This window comes from Trachypithecus francoisi, unplaced genomic scaffold, assembly GCF_009764315.1.
Source record: "Trachypithecus francoisi isolate TF-2019V2 unplaced genomic scaffold, Tfra_2.0 Lachesis_group10, whole genome shotgun sequence".
NCBI lineage: Eukaryota > Metazoa > Chordata > Mammalia > Primates > Cercopithecidae > Trachypithecus > Trachypithecus francoisi.
The window spans coordinates 103,778,034-103,786,210 of NW_022681455.1; positions in this window are offsets into that span (position 1 = coordinate 103,778,034).

Consider the following 8,177-nt stretch of genomic DNA (forward strand, 5'->3'; position numbering starts at 1 on the left):
TGAAATCACAATGAAAGAAAGACACTTTAATGCCTCCCGTTCCCCAAAATAAAAATGTATAATTGGCACTATGTTGTTTAATTATTTGTTTTGTGTTTTTCAGTTTTGAAAATTAAAATATAATTAAAGGCCATCATTTTTATCTTTATTGGGGCCATTTGTGACAGTAAAGAAATCAGTATCTTGATGATTGCATCAAGGTTCAATTATTAGAATGTTTGATGGCCCTGAGCTGCCAAAACCAGCCTGAACACTGGTGGAGTCATTTGTACACGTCTTGTGCGAGATGAGCCAGCATTTTGTTAGTTAATTTCAACCCTGTTTCAAATGCATCTCAGTGAAACATACAGGTAACCTTTGTGTTGAAGGGTTGAAAGCCAGGAAATTCCATGAGCCTACACCTCAGTAAACACAGGATGCCAAACATGGGCTGTCAGGGATCTCTTCTCTGTTGTAGTTGAACGCCATGTTGGCAATCCCTTCACTCACTTTCTTTAAAAAAATATGTCTCAAATTTAAAAACCTTACACACTTTATATTCTCTAGATTCTGGCTGGCTATGAATTTAAAATGAATGCTGATGGATATTTTCTAATTATTTTTCTAAGTCTTTCCATACTTTAGTCCTACATTTACTGTCAAATTTCTTAATCTATATCCTGTCTTTTCCTTGCCTTTCCCATATTGCCTTTCCCTCTGAAACGCCCCTTCTCTTGAAGGCTCCCAACTATGACTATTGCATTTGCAGAAAGCAATTTAGTAATATATATTAAGACATTAAATATGTCCCTTTGCTTTTTCTAATATGCAATTATTGGGAATATATTCTATTGTAATAAAATTGATACAGAGAAGCTTTCAGTAAGAAAGGTATTTTTATGACAACTTAAATTATAATACATTTTATTTTTTATTTATAATTTGGAAACAACAAAAGGGTAATAAGTGAATTAAATCACTGTCAATATTCAAGATAGAAAATTATACATTTATTGTAATCTTATCAATGAAAAGTTTTTTTAATAAAATTGCCAAACACTAAACTGGAAAAAAAAAAAAAAAAAAACAGACCGGATGTAGGAATATCTAGATCAACAAGGAATAGAATACAGAAATATGCAAATATAAAAAAATAAACAGAGCAAATAAAAAAACTCATAAAATAAAGTGTTGAAAATGTAACCGTGGTTATGAATTTTTTGAAAATCTGTAAGTTTGCCTTCCATCTCAAATTTTTCCAAAAGTTACCATATTGAGCATTTGTAATTCTTGTAATGATTGAAAGGAAAAAAAAGAATATGTGATTATGAAACTAAGAACGTAGAGACATGCGACTTTACTGTAGGGTAAGAACACTCAAATTAATGCCACACTTTTTCAGGCTCTAGAACCTAGAATGATTTGAGGATTTTAACTATCTATATGTCTATGTAATAGATACACAGATCTCCAACCATCCTCTTCGTACCTGTCTTTCTGTACCATTTGTCCATTAATTTAACCATCAATTATGCCATTTCTTAAAACACTCATTATTTTCTTGGGCTTGTGAATTAACTTGTTTGTTAGTTGTTTTACAGCATATTTAGGATGTGCCATATCCTAGTGGAAAGTGCCTGAAATCTCAAATCATTGAAATCTGCCATTTATTAATATGTCTATACATAACTTGTTTCATCTCTCAGAGTTGAAAATTTGTCAACCAAAGATGAGAAGGGATAATGTATTATACCTCATATTATAGAGAACACAGGTTAAAAAACAAAACAAAACAAAACAACCAGTGCACGCAGGTGAAAGTTCCCGTATGGAAATTTTGCATTAATGAATGAAAGTAACACCCTCTTTCTCATTGAGCCCAATGTATATTTAGGGTCCAGGGTCCAGTGTGTATTTTGATAGGCAAATAGAGATCAGGCAGCTTCATCATATTTCATATGCTGATCATCAGGAATATTTGACATTATTCTTGTTCCTTTATTTTCATTTTATGTTCCCTTCTTAAGGGTAACCTGATGTCGTGGAGATACAAATGAAATTATTTGAAGGTTTTTTCCTCCTGAGTTTAGGATGTTATTCCACTCCTATCATATATCTTTCAGAATCATCCAAAACAAGAAATTAATAATAGCAAAAATTGAAGGGTTGTATTTATAAGTACTTTGTTAGAGTCAGAGAACGTGAAATAATGTTATACTCACTTTTTATTTTCATCCTCAAAGAAATTGTGTAGGGAGAGCAATGAAGATTTAAATGCCCATTATGAGGTGGGAAAACTGATTCTAATTGATCTATTGAGTACTCACCAGCCAACTATGGTGGAACTAATAGTAGCTCTATTAATAGTAGTAGTAATAATAATAATAGCAATGATAGTAGTAGTAATAGTAGTGATGGTAACTAAAATTGAGTGCTTACTATTTGCTAAGTCCTGTTGCAATAATTTATTATGTATTAATTTATTTAATACCGGCAACTTTATAAATTGTGTGCTATCATGGTTTCCACTTTGCCAATGACTAAAGCACAGAAAGCTTGACTGATATACTCAAGCCTTCCTAGTTCATAAGTATTGGGTCTGAGGTTTAAAACCAAGCATTTTGATCCTACATCCTCCACTATGTTGCCTCTCTCCAGAAATGACAGGGTTAGAATAATACTTCAGTCTAAAGCACAATGGATGTTAAAGTGGAATCCAACTGCAAGAAAGACAGTTTAATGGATATGAGTATGTGTTCTGGAGGCAAACTTCATAGTTTTGAAATCAAGGGATTTCAAATTTATTAAGATATCATTGACAAATAAGAATTGTATATATTTATGTTATAAAATGTGATGTAACATCTATATACATTGTAAAATGGTTAAATCAAGTTAACATCTCCATTAGCTTATATACTTACGATTTTTTGTGGTAAGAACATTTAAGATCTACTGTCTTAGCAATTTTCAAATATAGAATAAATTATTAACTATAGTCACCATACTGTACACTAGATCTCCAGAATTTATTCATCCTGTCTAATATTTTGTACCCTTGATTAACATTTTCCCATCCCCACCTCCACAACCCCCTGGAGCCCCTGGAAATCTCCATTCTACGCTCTGATTCTATGAGTTTGACATTTTTATATTCGCATTACTCTGGGACTATATACAAATGGGTCTATTTATTGGAACTTTAGTCTCCTCATCTGTAAAATGGAGATTAATATCACAACCTACTCTATAGGAATGATGGGAGGTTCAGGTGACATAATGCACATTAAGGACTAACATAAATTAAATAATCTATGTATTTCAGCAGATATTATCATAATTAGTGTACATAATTAACCCGAGACCAAGGACAATATGGCTTTTATATTTTCTGTTTGTTTTTGCCCATTCTTACTCAAAGCACATAGTCAATGCTAAGTACAAAATAGATGGGTGCTATAATTCCTTCAACTGGAGAAGAGACTACTCTAGCAATGGCTGCAGAATTTATTGAGATTGTGGAAGAATGCTCAATTTAGGCCATATGCAGAAATTGGAAGACAAGCAACCAATAGCCTCTGGAGGGCTGCAGTCATGTAAGTTTTGAACTATGCAACAGACAAATCTATCAGATTTGGGATACCATGGTATTGTCTTACAGGGTCTTGCATTTCTCCTATCAATGTCAATCATTTCACTTTATTGTAATTGTTTACTCTTGATCTTCCTCACTAGACACTACATGAGGTTACTGATTAGCATTTTGCCTAAGACCAAACCTACCCTTCACGCGAATTCCAAAATAAATTTTATAAAACATGTAAATGGATTAGTGCATCCTAAGATGAAAAGTATAGTTGCAACTACCAAAAGCTTGGGAAGCACAGGACAAGGCTGCCTAACATAGCACCTGGGATACTCATCACATATTTCCCAGAGAAAGTGACTCTAGGTTGAGTTTGAAAGAAAGATGGAAATTAGTCAGGTAAAAAGAAAGGAGAGATATTTGCATCATATTGCAGGCAAAGAAGAAACATGTGACATCATAGAAGGTGGAAGATGTAGAGTCTGGTGTCAATCTGCATGTCAGTGTGGCTGGAGTGTGGAGTCTACAGTGGAAACTCAGCAAGAGGCACATGTGCAGCCGAGGAGAAGAATAACCACAACTAAGCTGTGAAGACACAAATGAGATTCTGGAAAAAATACCTCTCTTGATTAAAGGAAGAAGGCCATTCCTCACTCCCGGAAATTTGCTAAAACAAGCCCCACCCCTGGCATATGTGGGTGGAGCAGGCAAGAAAATGGCCAGGGGAGCTGCATTTTTGTTTTAAAAGTTTATCAAGTGATTCTGATTGAAACTGTTCAAAGATCACAGTTTGACAGGCACTGCCTGGTGAGATTTTTAAAAAGCAATTATTAACATTAACTAGTTGTACTCTCTTCGGATATTTTGGAAATACAATCCCAACCCTTGCACACATTCACAATTAATCTTTTTATTAACTTATATAATTTGTTGTGTTTTTAATGTATTCTAGGGACTATACACTAAGATCCCTTTTATAATTCTCTTTCCACTTGCATAATTCCTTTAACATAAGTGATTCTTTTTCTTACCAAGTTACCATAAGGAAAACCTTGACTCTTTTTTAAATTTCCCACTCTCGCAGCCCTTTGACTTATCTCAGCTTTCAAGTTTCAATCGAACTGGGCCCAAATGCTATCTCTGCAAATAGCCTGACCTTGCCAATCACTCGTCCTTCTTTTGGATAACATGTGGCACTTTCTCACATCTCCTTACATTTTGCCTTTGACAGGCTCACCAGGGGTTTCCCTTGGACTTTGTTCCACAACCCAGAAAGTCCCCCATCTTGCACTTCTTGCATTTCCCAAAATGAAAAGCACTCTTTGCTACCTGACTATATTAAGAATAAGATGGTCTCCACTTGGAGAGACACATTGATGGCATGACATTAAAATGAATACAGATGGTGGAGGCAAAGCTTCAAAGATACAGTCCAATTGGCATATCTCCTTGACAATGTAGGTTACTGAATCAAAACAAGGTTAGAAACCCATTTCTGTTCTGGCAGCTGTAACATTCCTTAATAGACATATTAAGATGTGTTTCTTATTTAAGCATTGAATTTTCATTGGGGGCACATATGGAGAAAACGTGTTTATTTATGCTTTATTTTTCCTAAGGCAAATTATATTTATGTAGGACTTAGAACAAGAAGAAAAGTAGAAGAGAGGGGGAATTAATATTGAATAATACTTATCTCTCTAAAATTTAATATTGTGACTAGCTGGAATATAAGCTCCTTGAAACAAGGACATTATCTGTTCTGTTCATTGCACTATTTCAAATTTCTGGATTAATGTCTAAGAGTGTCCTGTAACAAATATATGTTGAATAAATAAATGAATTAAAAAAATTGCAAGTCACATATGTAGATTACCTATTAGAATGCTTGCTTTATGTCAGATCCCCAAATGTCAGCCATTGTTCTTACCATAACTGAGACTAATAATAATATGTAAATATCTGTCTATATGATGAATACAATATATCTATATGTAGATATATCAATAATAATATAGATATTTATACAGGCATATTACAGTATATGTATAACCTACATATCTGAAATATAATAATCACTGCTTCTACATCTTTGAAAAATAAAAAGCAGTTCACAGTAATTTGAATACATTGTAATAAGTAAAAAAAGGGTGTATGGGAGAATGATCAAGTACATGATATTAAAATAATAAAAGAAAATTTATATCAAGGTAAAACTATATAAGCTTTACATTGCAGCAATGAAGACAAATTTACTGTGTATGCATATCTTAAACACGGGGAAAGCACAGGAGAGGTGCACGTAATAAAGATCACACTAGCAGTTATAAGGAGGAAGGAGGAGTAGGGCATAGTAGGCAAAACGGGACAGAGAAGGAAGGGCGCACTGAAGTCTGTGAGTCTGTGAAACGCCAAGCGAAAGAGCTTATGAAAACTGAACCAAAGCACAGGGAGAAAACATTTACTTTGCATTTGAGTTTCTAGCTAATATTTCATGTTATTTTTACAACTAATAATAAAAATATTATCAATCTCGGTATTTGCATAATCACTGGTAGAATAGAAACAGAAAGAGTGGCGAATCTTTTCAAATGGAAGCTCTTTACACACAGTTTATGCTGTTATGTGGCTGGTTACCACTTACAGGCAGATACTCAGCTGAATTGAGTCAGTCATGACTTGTTTTGTTTTGTTTTTTGTTTTTGAGATGGAGTCTCACTCTGTCACCCTGGCTGGAGTGCAATGGCACGATCTGGTCTCACTGCAACCTCCGCCTCCTGGGTTCAAGTGATTCTCTTGCCTCAGCCTCCTGAGTAGGTAGGATTAGAGGCACCTGCTACCATACTCAGCTCATTTTTGTATTTTTAGTTGAGACAGGGGTTTCACAATCTTGGCCAGGCTGGTCTTGAACTCCTGAACTCCTGACCTCGTGATCCACCCGCCTCGGCCTTCCAAAGTGCTGGGATTACAGGTGTGAGCAGTCATGACTTTTGTGCCAAAAAATTCATGCAAGTTTGTGAAGGTAGGTAGGCCCTCACTTTGTAAATAAGATTTAACAATTTCATCAGAATTATACACAGAAACAAATTATGCTATTTCATCTCTAGTAATAGGTTGCTCAAAATGCAGCTCTATAAAGCAAAGGAAGGATCTTAGCATTCAATTTCGCAGGAGCACACCTTGCCCAAAACTTCCTTCCAGTAATGGCATCAGCTCTACCATATCCAATAAGTAAAAACATGTAAAGTCTCCTTGAATATATTCAGGGGCAGAGAACTGACTATTATATCGTTGACTATCTCTCCATATAATAATGACTCTGACATACTGAGCTGACGTATGTCTCCTTGGAAATTCATCTCATTGTTTCTATTCTCTCCTTAAAAAGGCCTGCTTTCCCCTTGGTCTCTTTTTCAAGAGTAAACACGCCCCATTCTTTCCACAATATTTAAATGGCAGTGATTTCTGCAGCCTTGTTAAACATGCGTGCCCTTCTCTATTTGTACTGCAGGTTGCCAATATGGCAGTAAGTGAATGAAATGTCACCACTTGGAATGTTTCACTCTTGCACCTCTATAATCTCTGTTGCATAAAAATCAAAATATTCTTCTGAAAACGTAAATCCTGTCATGGTACCGTCCCACTAAAATTTCCCTTAGTCACATCACATTTTCTAGGAGAAGGACCCAAATCTCTCAGTGGCTATGCCTTGTCTTTTTCCTCAGCCAGTTTTGCAGCACTGGTCCCTTTGATTGATACATTGGGATCACATTGATCGTTTCTATGCCTGGAATGCATCCAGCTGTTTTTCAACCCATCACCTTTGCACCCACCCTTGTTCCTTCTACCTCTAATTTTCTTCACTTCGCTTTTATGTTGTCGACTCTTAAGCCTGATCTCGACAACAATTTCCTGGGCACCACTGTTTGAGTTGTTATCCTGTTTTACAGTGCCTCCCGTTAATCCCTAGTACTTAAGATTACAATTAAAATACAATTAAAAGTACTCTTAGTACTTAATAATTTTTAAATGTAGTTCTCACCTACTGGACTAATACATTTTATAAACATTAGAATTATGTGTATTTTTCCCACACAGCACCCTCAGCAAGAAACATAATCCCAAATGCATAGCAGGAGTCAGAAAATACTGATTAAATTAAATATATAAGTTAAAATTATTTTCCCCATATAACACCCAAATCATTACTTGTGAGACAGAATAGCATAATGCTTAAGACTTCAGGCTAGGGATGAAATTTTATCCTCCACCCAAACAGGTGTGTCATTTCGAGAAAAGTTATTTAAACATTAAATCTTCATTCTCTTCTTATACAGAATGGGGTTAATAATCTTTTCTCTTGCCTAACCATAGTGTGACAACTGGAAGAATTACATGTAAATCACTGAGCACAATTCCTGCTTGAAATAAACTATGATTAGCTTTGATTATTCGTCTTGCAGAAGCCATACAGGTATTGGAAAATATTAAGTACTTGCTAAATGGTTGTTGGAATGAATGGATCCCAGTCACAATGTCCTGAAGCACAGGGAAAACCCTCTGAATCAAGGGTCAGACTATTTGTATTCAGTTCTGCTCCCTCCAAGGAGTG